The sequence below is a fragment of the Pteropus medius genome, unplaced genomic scaffold (assembly GCF_902729225.1).
Source record: "Pteropus medius unplaced genomic scaffold, Ma_sr-lr_union100, whole genome shotgun sequence".
Classification (NCBI taxonomy): domain Eukaryota; kingdom Metazoa; phylum Chordata; class Mammalia; order Chiroptera; family Pteropodidae; genus Pteropus; species Pteropus medius.
In genome coordinates, this window is record NW_024350397.1 from 5291099 (window position 1) to 5306614 (window position 15516).

At 34.7% G+C, this 15516-nt stretch overlaps 1 protein-coding gene and 1 pseudogene across 6 annotated transcripts in view; one reads left to right on the forward strand and one right to left on the reverse strand.

Moving 5' to 3' along the window:
- PARD3 (par-3 family cell polarity regulator) overlaps window positions 1-15516 on the reverse strand; it is a 616019-nt gene that overhangs the window by 283513 nt on the left and 316990 nt on the right. The gene's annotated exons all lie outside the window — the stretch shown is intronic.
- On the forward strand, window positions 14118-14236 carry LOC120584146 (uncharacterized; annotated as a pseudogene).

A 15516-nucleotide genomic window follows, 5' to 3' on the forward strand; every position in this document is an offset into this window, starting at 1 on the left:
AATATTTCCATGGGTTTTGGGGTGAAGGAAACTGAACCAAATATACTGACACTTGTAAGACTTGCTGTGCTCAAAGTAAATAAAATTGTTCATCTCTGACCCAGAGTCTCACGTCTTCTGTCAGCATCCATGAAACTATGTGGCAGGCTCACTTGTTGGCTTGCAAACAGGATAAAATCTTCTCAGTTCCTGATGGCTGCCATGCCCCCCACACACAACACACACACACACACACACACACGGCCAGCCTTCCCATGCCTTAGTTAATCTGACCAGCAAGAAGTCTTGTTGCTTTTCTATTTGAAATTAAGATTACTCATGAGGCTGAATATATCATGTTTGTGAAATGGTTACATATATTCTTGGTTCATTTTCATCTTATGTAAAGTGGAGGTGGCATTAATACAAGAGAACGGTGCTTTATAAAAGCAGTGTGCTCCTTTTCTTGCCTTCCTTCTCGCATTAATAGGGACACATACTTCACTTTCTGCCACTTTTCCCTTCATTCATGCCCCAAAAGATATCAACTATTTGCTCTAAGGTATAACCTTTAGAACTATTTCCAACCCAAAACAGTCTGGAGGAAATGACTATTTAGGAGTGATGATTGCTTAGAATGTCCATTTCAACACACTTACTAAAATTATTATTAAAATTTCTTGAATCAGAGAAATAAAATAAATGCTGGGAAATCATTTCATTAGATTTAATAACCACATCATTTGCTTTTGATTACACAATCTGATCTAATTATGTCAGTACTTTTGGTTTCCTCAGGTTGTTCCCTTGGGATACAATTAAATCCAGAATTCATGATTTGCAAATGCACTAAAAAACTTCAGCTCATTTTATATGAAAGATTGTCTTATCAACATTTACCAGAAAGAGATGCCTTCAGAGTAAGAAATTCCTTCAATTTTTAGTATAAAATGAATGCATAAATGATATATAGGGCAAATAAAAAAATATATAACACAACAGAAAACAGCTACTTTCGGTTAAAAAATTAAAGTTTTGAAATATTTATTTAGGTCATAATCGTGTAGAAACTGATTTACTTCTGAAATATTCAGATAAAAGAGAATCAATTTTTCTGTTTATTTGTTCTCCAAATGATAGACAAGGCTGAACTGGAGTACCAGTGGAATTTTTTCTCTTGAAAAAAGTTTACCAGGCAATACCTCAATTAGGTAGAAAACAGACTTTGTAATAACAAACTAAAATAAATTTTAACTTTTTAGACAGTATTTTTTTAAAACAGCCACAACACCCATCCATTTAATGCCATCACTCCAGTGTGGACAAGTTTAAGGTGCATGAAAAATGTGCAGTATCTACAGATAAAGACAAAGCAATGGGAAATACATTCAGAAGCTTTCACATTTTTCCAGTAAAGTCAGCTCAGCCTTTGTTATTCAGATTAGTGCTCCAAGGCCCAAAGCTACCTTTTCTCCCTTATTTGAGAAATCTTTTGAATACCAAATACTGTTTCCTATTCAAAACCTGGAATCTGTCATTAGGCAATTTCTAAAATAAGTCTCTTAGCTCTTTCATCCTGATTCTCCTTTCTCTCTGTGATCCCTCCCTTGCCTGATTCACAGATCTGTATCAGTAGGTTGTATTTCTCAGGCTCTGGCCACCTCTTGGAAATTAAATGGGAAACCCACTTCTCATTTGGCCACACTACTTTGTCTTTGTTCTCTGTCATTTTGAAAATCATTTCTACATATGAGAATTCTTTGTAAAAATAGAATTGCAGGTTTTGTGCCTGTAAATATTTTTGAAGGTAGCAAGTCAAATATTAATAAAATTCCAACTTCTTGAAGGAATTATTAAATGATGCTAAAGTCAAAGCAGTTGAGTCACACATAACTGACTAGATCAAAGAGATGTGCGGTTACAGGCCTTATTTCTTCTGACATGGTAAAGAAATGCTATCAAGACACAAATCATATTTTAAAAATAGAAACTCATATATTGTACTCCATATGCCTAAGGAGAGTCCTGCTACGGTACCTGTATCTTATACTTAAAACTCTATGAGACCATTAACAACAAAACACCCCAAAGAACACTCAGCCCTGCCTTACTTCTACATAAGACTGGAAAGTTTGAAAGGGTCAGTTTTAAATCACAACCTCAGGTCAAAATCCTGGGGTTTCTATCAAAGTAATGTCACTAAGAAAGCAGTGGGAAAATGTAACTTAAAAAGACCTACCAAAGCACCTTTCTAATTACAGGTCTTCTTGGGGCTTAGAGAAGAGAGGGCTGGGGGTGGGCAAGCAAAGCAGGTAGACCCTGACACGCAGAAACCCATTTCGGATAACCAAGAGTTTGATTTGTCAGATTAAAGACAAAAGTTGATGCAATAAATGGACTGTCAAAGTAGTGACTTGGAGGAATAACAAACAACTTCTAGGAACCAGCATGAAGATGTGATAATACAACCAGGAGTGCGCTGATAAATGTCTAGCAACTGGCTCTGGAAAGCGGGGAAGAGAGGGGAGGGGAGGGAGGAGGGAGGGAGGAGGACCTGATTTTACAGGCCTTGCCAGTACCTGTGATACACACTGCCACCATGGCAGAACAGAGTTGGTTAAAAGACATACACACCATGAGGGAAGCTCCAACTACGTGAGTGATTACTAACGTGGGATTGAGTACTATTGGAAAGAAGAGTACTTAAAAGAGTAATAAATAAAGGATCTCAAGAATATAAAGTATCAACACTTCTTTGACACTTAATCATACTTGGCCAGATTACTGCTTAGTTTTATTTTATATCCTAATAGGACTATTTATCTATCAGATGTTTAAATATTATTCGAACCAACTAATAAATGAAGTACTATCAACCAATGAACATATAACAAGCATCACCACCACTCTAACAGCAAAAGACAATTCTTATCTAAAACTGAACCTGAATTGCATAAAAGGCCAGTCAGAAAGAGAGTAGCACTGCAGTGCACTGCTACCTCTGTGGCACTTACATGAGACTGGAGAAAGGCATCCTCTTGGAGGGTTCATAGCTGGGGGTGCAGAACACAGGTTGCATTTTACCCCAATTCTCCTTCTCAGCAAGACACTTAAAAACAGTGGCCTTGAGAATAATATTGCTTTTCAGTGTTTACTAATTATACCTGTTAAGTGCATACGTTCTGAACAAAAAGTTTTTATCTTATGGATATTGTAAACATTTAAAAGAACTTTATATGAAGCAATTACCTCTGAGAATAAAGATGGTTAGGAACAGAGAAAATATTTGTTGAGAGTGGTAATAATGTTAAACATCTTCGTAAAAATGCCAGGAACTAGATATGTGCTGACCCTGGTTACAAATAGAGGACTGTAGCTATCAAACATCTGAATCATGAAGTATATGTAAATCTACATGTAAATCATACTCAAAAGAGAGCTCCTTGCGAGCAGGGCAGGTGACCTGGAAAGAGTACAAACAGGCATTACCAGCACCACAGGTGTAAATGCGAAAAGGTTTACTGGAAAAGATCTCACAGACAGGGAAGGAGCAGACATAGCTGGACTAGATGCACCACTGAAAGGGGTCCAGGAGAATGGCCCCATCCCTTTGGCACTTTAGACATTTATAAGAAGGGCAGGGGAGAAGGTGCAGAGACCATCGTAAATAATGAACAACAAGAACTTCCTAATCAAATGAGGCCAGGTCAGAAAAAGGCAGCCTGCCGAGAGGTAAGAAGTACTTCCAGCAAGCAAACTCAGCAAATCATTAAGCATGCTTCTAAAGGCCAAGCTGTCCTCAGGCATCTTTGCACTCAGGACATCTAATTCGGTTCCCATTCCAGTGTTCTAAACTTGAAGTTTAGATCTCCTGAAATGCTCTGGAGTACTAAAGTAACAACCTAACGCAAAATGAAATTGAAAACGTGGCAAGAACCTGACAGATATTAACACTGACATCCATTTGCTGGAAACAATGTAGAAAGTGAGATTATAAACAAGTAGAAGTGGCTGCAGAGGAAATAGCACCTGAGTTTGAGGCCTTATATTCTTTAAAGATCATAAGTTGGAACTGTGAAATACTTTTTACTTCAAGAACTGCAATAGCTACATTCAGATAAGTATGAATTTACTTTGCAGTTTAAAAGACAAAAGAATTTGAATTACATAGTTTCCTCTTCCCAAAATTTTTATTTTGAAAAATTTCAAATCTACAAAAAATTGAATAAATATGCTCAAAACAATATAACCGTCACCTAAATTCACTAACTACTAACATTCACCTTTACTCTCTTATATGTTTATTATTGAATCTTGGAGATTAAGTTTTTATTGATATGCTTAAAGGTGACTTAAAGATAGTAAATTATTTTCAAAAATAGAAAATGGAATCCAATTTTCTAGGTTTATTTTAAATTTGGAGAAACTTTTATGAGGAAATGATGGCAGCACATGTCTTAATTTTCAATTACCACTTGCACTTATTTCTGTCCAACTTTTCTGCTGTTTTAAGCGGGGAGGAAGGGGGAGAGAGAGAGAGAGGAGGAGAAGGGAGAGAGAGGAGAGAGGGGAGAGAGGGAGAGAGAGGGAGAGAGAGAGAGGGAGAGAGGGAAGGAGGGAGAAAGAGAGGAAGAGAAGGGAGAAGGGTGAGGGAGAGAGAGAGGGAGAGAGAAGGGGTTGGGGATTAAGTTTAAATTGCAAAAGATTAGAAATTTAGTCCCAGAGATTCTGCAATTATTTTTCAATACAGTACAAATAAAAATATCCTTGGTTTCACAGATTACAATATAATTTTATAAAAGTTTTCACAGAGGTAAATGACTAATGACCCATCTAAAAAGGATAAGGTTTGGTCTTTCAGAGAATGTTGAAAGCCTCAAGGCAAGTCTAAAATCAAATTAGAAAGAATAAATATATAACTTTTGTTTAGTAAAAGCATACTTAACTAAAGGTTTTCTGAAGTCTATAAAAATAAATATATTTCACAATTGCACATTTTCCAAGATTTGGATGTACTAATTCCAAAAAAAAAAAAAAGTATAATTTTACAGGCTAATGGATCATGAACAATGAAATTCAAACTCTTCAAGAAAGTGAAGTACCATGGATGGTGCTTATTATATATTCTTTATTTTGGACATTTTCCACATTCTTAATGGGAATGTTAAATAAATGTAATTCTACCAAACTTAATCTTTTGTCTCATAAATGGAAGCAAATAAATTAAAGGTGTATTTAAATACCCATGATTACCACACTTCAGAAAATCATTTGATCTGTTATTAATGTTTAATTTACCAGCCTTTATTGAGAACCCAACTTCAAATGAAGGCACTAGACACAAAGACATTCAACTGATGTGTCCATTTTCAGGGGGCAAGTGATTCCAACCCTTTCCTCTGAAAGTGCATCAAACTGTTTAATAAAAGACACTGCGTTTATAAAACCGAATATAAAAAATTTTGAATTAAAATATTTAAATCGATCTTCAAGTAATTTGTAAGGCTGTTGGGTGTTGAAGCAAGAATGGCAGAGAAGTAATGCAAAGAAATATTATTTAAAGTAAAGGACACCAAACAACCTCAGTTTTGGAGTGTATGTGTCTGTTTAGTAATTTTTTAAAATACTATAGGGGGTTTTTTCCCCACCATTAAGTCATCTTATAAAAGATTAAACTAATGCCAAATTACATAGAATAAAATTTGGAAGTCTCATTTCACCTCTACGATTCTTCTCCAAGACCCCTCCTTAGAATTAATCATGGTTGCAATTTAGAAAACATTCCTTCAGTTGCCTTTTTATGACTATAAATGCATAATACATTCATATACTCGGGTGTAATTTTCATATGAAATATATTATACATTCTCTATGAAACTTTTTCTTTTGATTTAACAACATATCTTGGAAATCTTATACTGTCATCTCAATTGTTTTAATGGCTAGAGTATCCCATAGTACAAATATAAAATAATTGGTATAGGCATTCCTCCATTAGCAAACATAGTTAACTTGTTTCTAGTATTTTTCTAATGCAACAATTAACATACTTATCCATGTGCAAATATTTGTGTAGGCAATCTTCACATTAGAGAAAATTTTAAATCATAGCTATTGCTAAATATACTTTCTAAAAGGCTTCATCAATTATATTCCAAACTACAGTACACAAGTGTGCATACTGGGCCTCATTCTTGAGGACAGGAATCTTCTTTTTGACTAGGCGATGGTCATTGCCTATCCCAGTTTGTTATATACTGTATATGTGCAAAAAGTCGTTTGGAATTGAAGCGAGACACTTTACATGTGAATATTCACAGAAAGAAGATATATAGATTACAACTGGCAACTTAAAATGTATATTTGTAACATTTATGTAGCATTAACTCCCACAGTTTGACCTGCTCTCTCAAATGGTGACATTCAAAAACATACATATTTTAACTTTGTTCAACATGAATTTTGTTACTCCTTAATCGATAATTTTAAAATGTGAAATACAATTTATCTTTTCAAAATGATCCCAAGGAAAAGTTTAATTTTATCTAGTATATATTAGTTCTTGATATTATTAATTTCTATGAATCATATAGAGCTGAAAACGTGGCATTCATTTTTTAAATTGAGATATAGCTGACCTGTAACATTACATTAGTTTAAAGCATACAACATTATGATTTGAGATTTGCATGTATTCTGAAATAATCACCATAATATGTCTTGATAGTTAACATTCATCACCCACAGTTATTACATTTTCCTTTCCTGTGATGAGAACTTTTAAGATCTACCCTCTTGGAAACTTTCAAATATACAACGCAGTCTTATTAACTATAGTCACCATGCTGTACATTACACCGCAGGACTGTTATTTTATAACTGGAAGTCTGTAACTTTTTCACCTTCACCCATTTTGCTAACCCCCATCGCTGCCTATCATAACCACCAACCTGTTCTCTGTATCTATGAGTTGTTTTTGTTTCTATTTTTTTCTAGATTCCACATACAAGTGAAAGCACATATTTATTTTTCTCTGTCTGACTTATTTAACATAATGCTCTCAAGGTCCACCTATATTGTTGCAAATGAAAAGATTTCCTTCTTTTTATGGCTGAACAATATTCCATTGTGTGTGTATATTTAAGTTGGACACTGACAGTTAAGTTGTTCCCAAGTTTGGGCTATTAAAAACAATGATGCAATGAACATGGAGATGCATATATATTTTTGAGTTAGAGATTTTGTTTCCATGCTTTTTCAAATTCAACTCATGAGCACATGAACCACTACCCCTTGGGGCGGACACTGAGCACAATCTGATAAAGTGAGAACCTGATAGAAGCCATGAACCTTTTCTTAGAAGCAAGCTCATAAAAAAAAAAAAAGTCTTCCTTATAAATTCAGGGAGTCCTCATCCATCTATCAGCTTATTTATTTATTCGATGACTGAATGTCTATGACGTGCCAAGCACTGTCCTAGGCATCTGAGACACAAGTTAAGAAAACAAATGATATTTCTGCTTTTTCTGAAACTTACATATTAACAGGCAGAGACAGAAAACATACAATAAATGTAATAAGTAAATTATATGTGTGTAAGAAAAGGCTATTAAAAAGAGTAAGGTAAGGTGAACTAGGAATGCATTAAGTGTGAAAAGTGGGGATGAAATAGGGGCAGCAAGTTAAAGATGTAAACAGAAGTGTCAATGAGAAGGAGAGTCCGGCAAAGACGTGAAGAGCTGGCAGACTTGAGCATGGAAACGTCTAAAGAAAGAGCATTCCAGGCAGAGGACAAGACCCTGCTCATGCCAGGAAGAGATCTCACAGATTTCCCAAAACACATCCAAGAACACCCACCCCACCCCTGGGAATATCAGTTTATGGAGAATCTATCTTTGTCCATGCAATTACAGTAAACTAAATAATAGCATGGGTTTTAGAGCTAGAAAGCCCTAAGTTTGAACATGTTATACGTACTATGTGACCTTTAGCAAGTTATATGACTTAAGACTCATGTTTCCCATCCACAAAATGGGAATAATAATGCTAAACTCTGCCTCACAGGTTCTGTATAAGGACAATGCATATAAAGAGCATTGAGGACCTAATACACATAATAATGGTTATGGTCAACAATACTGTTTTATAACTTCAAAGTTGCTAAGAAACTATATTTAATTGTTCTCACTACAAAGAAAAAATGATAATTACATGATGTGATAGCAATGTCATCTAATGCTACGGTGGCAATCATATTGTAATATATATCCATGTATTGAATCAACACTTTATACAATTTAAACTTATACAATGTTATACACTACTTAAATCTGAATAGTACATTCATAAATATATAAATGTGTCCTTAGTTTAAAAAAAATTTAGCAGAATTCAAGAAATGATAGTTCATATAACTATTAACCAAAAATTACCCTAATACAATAGAGAGATGCACATATACACAGACAAACACACACACACAAATACACGCACTCACTCTTGAGGTTTACAAAAAAAAAAAATCCAGCCCATATTTTTATTTTTAAAATTGTTTTTATTAGGAGTATCGAAACTTGAGTTAAATTATGTAACAATTACTGAGGTTTTCCAGACAGACAACCTTAAAATCAAAATGATTTTTTAAAATTTATAGAATTGTTATTATATTTCAAATAATAACAACCTGGAAAATTAAAAAGTTCCTTAACATGAAGAGAGATTTCAACAGAATCATTTGGAATAAGAATCAAGCCCAATATTATTTAATATATTCACAATAATCTGTGGGGAAAAAAAACAAGAAGATATATTGCAGTAATACAAAATCATTTAGATCAATAGAAACCAAAAGCGTCTTTGCAAGACTCCAGAAGGAACTAATCAAATATGAAGCATGATGAAATCTGGCTTATTAATAATGCAAAGTAATCAAGGTTCTCTTTAACTTTAAATTTTGAACAAACAGCCCTATCAAATGAGCAAATGGCTTTTCCCATCAGCAGGCAAGTAAGCAACAATCCCTCCTGTCATTTAAAAAAAAATAAATACTTTTCTCGTTTCTCTTAGGAGTCCATGTTTTTTACTTCCCATTTGTTCCTCAACCCCACTAGAAATCTGATGTATGTCCCTCCATTCTACTGAAATTGCTCAGAGCCATTTTAATGTCTCAATTACAGACAATCACATCTTGATTATTACCAAGAGCAACTGATTCTACCTCCTAATATCTATCCAGTTTATTCTTTCTATCTCCACTGCAACTGCCTGTTTAGGACATTTAGGACGTTGCTTCTTATTCTTCTAATCAGGCTTTCTCTTCTCAAATTTATTTTCAGTATACTTTAGTGGTTAAAAAAACATGTATTTTGAACCAATTTCACCCCTCTTCTCCATCATCAATATTGTCTCCAAATGTTATATTTGGATACTTTCATATCCTGGGCCCAATTTAAATTCTAGTATCTATCTTGTCCACACATGAACACTAAACTCTCAACACACCAGATTATTCACGACAAAAAGCTACCTGGCTCTAGCAGGTTACCACTGGAATCCTTCAAGACCCAAAGTGAATACCATCTACTTATTCAAAGCGGTCCTAGCATTTTAGGTAGAGTCCCAAAACATCTGCTTGTCACATCCAGTAAAACATTCACCTGATGCCTTTCACCCACTTCATCACAAGGACAACAATCCCCATCTTCTGCTGACTCGGGCGACTCTAAGGTACCTGTGACCAGAGGCGGAATTATTTTGGTCAACACTTGAGCACCAGTGCCCACAGTCAATACTACAGAAATAACTGAACGAAAACAAAAGGGCAATTTTAGTATTATATTCTCAACTGTAGAATAAACTGGCTTTGGAATCAAACTCAACTATTTTTAACTTATATCTCCATCACTTGCTAGGTAGGTAAGACTATGCAAGTAGTTTAGTTAAAAAGATGAGCTTCCATATCTTTAAACAGAAATAGTAATGCCTACCTCACCCACAGATTATGAATGGTAAATGCTTAGCACAAATCCTGATGCATAGTAAACATTCAACGAATTGAGTTTTTTCAATGTTTGTAGCATTTCAGACATGAATATTAAACAACTGAAAAAACATTCAACAGGAATCCACCTTCTGCATACTCTTTTTGGCTTACTCTATACCAAAATGACCCTTTGAAGAAAGGATTCTTTTTCAAAAAAGAAATAAAGAGAATAAAAATAGTTGTAGTGCTACAGAATCCACTTCTATAATTTAAATAAGCAACTTGAGTATCAATAATTACATGATTATTTTTAAATGTTTAATTTTTAAATCTTTTCTAAGTAACAATAACAGTACATTAAGTTTAAGAACTAAAATTAAATAAATATGCATGCTGTACAAATGAATGTTCCTCTTTGCAAATGTACCTCACTCACAGTGTGAAGAACGTGGAAGGCCCTCAATAAGTTCTAGCTAAGAGATCACTCATAACCATGGGGAGGAGCAAAATGAGGTCAATCCAGAGCATCTTGGAGGAGGGAGGGGGTGTGGCAACCATATGGCACAGGAAAGAAGAAACATACACCCTATATCAGCATATGGAAGCAAGGGAGAGCTGGGAAAGGAGTTGGAATATATGACACAACCAGAAAGTTAGGTGGGAAACTCCCCAAAATGTGCTTCAGGCAATAAAACCACTTCCCAGCGCACCTCTCCGACTGCCCCAACTTTCAAGATAGAAAGCAAAATTAAGGAAGTACCTCTCCCAGCTCCACTTGCCCCCAGTTATTATGAAATTTTAAGTTAGTGTGATTTACAGGAGTATTCTTATGAATAAGCCTATTAAGTTCAGAGACAACACAAAGAGCCTTAAGTCACCAAAATTTCCTCTACTCACAAATACCCATGATTGCTTCACTGCTCAAGATGCCTAAAATTCTACAAATTGCTTTTATTTCAAGCATTAAGTTTGGATGTGAAGGACAGAAAAGCACAAATGAATTATTCAAAATAAAGATGAAAGTGATGTGGCCCTCCACTGTTCAGATGGAAGGAGGAGGCTGCCATATAGAAGCTCCCAGGGTAAAGAGGGCAGAATCCAGCCAGTGGACAAAGGGACCAGGCAAGGATAAGAGGTGCTGGCTCTGCTAACTCAATGGTGAGGGAAGGAGGGCAAGAACTAATTCTATTCTACAAAACTTATAAACTAAAAGAAACTGTGCCGAAACATTAAACTAAAGAATTTTATGTAACCTTACACACACACACACACACACACACACACACACACACACACTAAAAATAACTATGGAAAAGCCGATGAAAATCGGTTAACAATGCAAAACATTGAACCAATGAAGGAAACAAATACAGCCGAGGCTGGGATTAATAAGAAAAAGAATGCAGAGCAAATAATTCTTTAAAAATCAAAGAGTATATGTAGAAATTTTATTTTAGAAGATATCGTCTTACTTTTTAGAATCAGACAAAAGGCTTATATATTTAACTTAAAATGTAAAGATTCTAAATGAATTTGAAATACAAAACATCGTAAAAATTCCCTTTATACTTTAGAGCCAAAAATTAATACAGTACAGAACCTGAAAAAGACTATTAGTTTGAATGAGGAAAAGAACTAGCAAAATCTCAGAAGCTTAGAAAGCAAACACATATATGTGCTGGCTAAATTTATGCACTGAGGTAACTGGAATATATTCACGAATTGAAGTTCTAGTTATGTTTACTTTAATCTAGATATCTCTTTTAAATTTAAAACATCAAGCTAGATGAGCAGCACTATAGCCACAAGAAAATAAAAACATTTACAAGTAAATTGTTTTGCTTACGGAACAGAAAATTAGTCATAATGCTAATACTTATTAAGAAACATTTTATTTAAAGTGTTTACAGTTCTAGTACTATCAAAAAAAATATGCTGATTGTCTATCTTGGCTTTATTTTTTGTAATTATCAAAGGATTTTAACAATATATATAAAACTTTATGAAAAGTGTAACCACCTAATACATGTGGAAAATACAAAAAGAATACTGATTATATACTAAGAATTTGTTTTGAATATAAATAATCATAATCTAGAATTTATAGCATTCAAATAGACTGTTGTATACAATTTACTTATTATTCTATCCAATAAGGCCTTATATTTAAAGATACAAAACAGGTTGGGTTCCTAATGAGTAGAACAGGACCACAGAAAATTTGTAGCATTCAGGAGGACATGGTGAGTGGCAGAGAACAACAATAAATATTACATTAGGTTTTGATTAGCACATTATATAATTAAAATAACTAACATTTATTGAATATTGAGCTACATAATTTTATCTAATCCTTACTAAAGTCTATCAGAAAGGTTCTATTATCTATCACTTTTACAAATAAGAAAACTGAAACAGGAAAGTCAAATCAATGTGACCAAGGTCCCACAGCTAAGGGCAACAAAAATCTAACTTTTTCTGGGTCAAGAGTATAAAATGTTACCATTGTGATATGATCATTAAAGCTATTAGGAAGAAAGAGGCAATGTCTCCAATTGTTCAGATGAAGAAATGGCAGCTGGGAGAGGTCAGACTAATAAATCCCTCAGAGGGAATCCAATCTAAGCCTCTGACTGTGGGCACATGACCCTACTTCCTCATAAGGAGGGAACAACGAAACATCTTACTCACTGTAATAAAAACCGCATCCAAGTAAGGTGACAAAAACTGATATATTGTAGAAAGATCATTAACTGAAATAAATGATTTGGATTTCCTCAAGATTTTACCACAATTCTTTTTTCCATAGAGACTTTTGGAATATTCGTTTTCATTAAGTAACATTTCAGTCCAGGTTCTGCTCTTCCAAGAAACTAAAGATTAAGCAGTTTATTCAAGATTCCCGTTAAGAATTATGAACTAGGATCCAATTTTGTTTTACCTAACATCCCTGTTCCAAATACTCCATTTTTAAGCACGGTGATGTCCTAGAGCAAGCTTTCAATATACAGGTGATCAGAGACTAAATTAAGTAATGACATACTGCTGATTCAAAAGGTGGGGGTCACCTGAGGCAGAAGAAATAGAATATTTATTTGAAAGGAAGGCATGAGATCATAGTAGGAGACAAGGCCTAAAAAAGTTCAACTGGAATTTGGGTTGCAGAGTGCATAGTTTACCAAGCTGATGAGTTTAATTTTAAATCAGAGTTCAGCAGGGAGTTTCTTCATGCTTTTATACTTGAAGGTGATGTAATACAAGTGGTGGCTTGAAAGATTAAGCAAATAGGAAAATGCAGAATTGATTAAAGAAGGAACAGATGGTAGAGGAAGACAAATATTGCATCAGTCCAGTTAAAAGGAATATGGCTGAAATTAGGACACGTGCTATGAAAGTAGGAAGATACATACATATATATATATATATATATATATATATATATATATATATATATATATGCAATAGTAAAAGGTATAATATATAATACCTGGCAATAGATAAAACATGAAGGAGTAGAAAGAAGAGAAAGGAACAAGTATGAACCCTGGAAAACTCATGGCAAAATTACAAGAAATAAGAAAATCATAGACAATTAAAATTTTCTAGGTCTAGGAAATATTTGGAAATTAACTACGCACAATTTCACAGGAGGTGAGGTCATTCTGGCTTACGGAGGCTGCAATGTATTACACAGCCAGATGGCAAGTCAGGTCCAAAACAGAGAAATTCAACTCACACTGCCCTTCAAAGTAGGGACCATTCCCCCTCTTCTACATTAGGGAGAATGTGAAATACAGTTCAAAGACTTCTAAACAGAAGTAATCTGCTAGTATCTGTGGGCAAGTACAAGGCTCACGTGATGGGAACAGAAACGAAAAGGTCACACCAAGGAAGAAAATAAAAAACCCAAGCTGCAGAAACAACCTGCAGGCAAAGCAGAAAGGAAGACAGTTCTGTAAATAATACAAGTGACCTCAGAAATGGAATGTCAGAGAAGCAAAGAGGGAATTTTCCAGAGACGCAACAGATTCAAAGTGCTAGTTCAGCCATTTACTAACAGCAGGAGAAAAACTGTACGTGTTACCTTAAAGAAAATAATTTCACTGTCAAGAATTCTTTGCATATTTTACCATTTCCAATATATTTAAGAAAATAGGTCTACGGCCATGCTGCCCTGAACAGGCCCGATCCCGTCTGATCTCAGAAGCTAAGCAGGGCTGAGCCTGGTTAGTAGTTGGATGGGAGACCACCTAGGAAGATCAGGTGCTGTAGGCGTGAAAAATAAAATAATAAGGGACTGTAAGTTGACAAGATCCTTGCAATCTGTAAAGTCAACCAAGGGTTGCCTCGCCTTAAAAAAAAAAAAATAGGAGTCATCCTTTTATTAAAATTCCACAAAAAAAATGAATAAAAGTCAACCACTAAATAATAATGTACATACTAATACAACATACCCCCAATGAAAACCAAAAAAAATTAAATTCAAATAGTCAATATACTGAGCCACAGAAGATACTTCAAATCACTGCCTAAGTCATGTTCAATATTAGAAAACTTAATTAGCAAAAAGTTCAACACATTGCTCAATGGAAAAATCTTCTTAAAATAACAAACACATTATTTTTACTTGAATTGAGACCTATTTTTCTTGGCCAACCTACAAAAATATGTTTCTTTTTCTAAGAGTTCAGGACATTAAAGCCAAAGCCTTAGCCAAAGCTTCATGAAAGTATTATTGAATTAGGTCTGTTTATGATTAAAATACAAAGTTCTCAGGAAAATTTGTCCCTCAAGGGACTTAAAATATGAGTAAATCCAAAAGCCTAGATTTTTGCTGATATAATCTTAACATTCCAAGCCCTCCCCTCAAACTTTCTCCAATTTAATCTAGACGAGATTCATGAACAGTTAAAAAATTCAATGTAAGGAAAGATATACTATCTATGGGATAAGATTATTTTTATCAAAATGATTGCTATAAAATGTTTTATAAGAACATTTTTAGATACACAAATTATAAGCAGATAGCCCTTTACATTACAAATGTAGTCACTAAAAATATAGTATGCTTTGAAGCAAACGTGAGATCTAATGCCACTAGAAGTTTAGTCATGCCTTCCTCAAAAATAAACAAACAAACAAAATCCCTGAGAAACAGATATGAGTCATGCCCTCATTAAAAGAGAAAGACAGATAACTTCAGTGAAACGTGGTACGTGCCATAATGGACAAAGAGACTATGCGCCCTGTTTGTTTTGGCAGGGGTAGGAGTGTGGATAAGGTGTCAGAAAAAGTCTCCTGAAGGGGGAGACCTCCAAGTTGAGACCAGAAGAATAGGACTAAGGGAGAAGAGAGGAAAAGGGAAGAGCTGGTCAGCACATGCAAAGGCCCAGAAATGCAAGAGCAAGATGAATCCAGAGACCAGAATGAGTTCGGTAGAGCCAGCGACCTTGGTGTTGGGCAGGAGAAAGAGCTGGAATCCAGTCAGTGAAGGAGAGTCAGCAAGACCCAACCACAATGAAACACCAGCATCAAAACAAAACTTGTGTTTACAG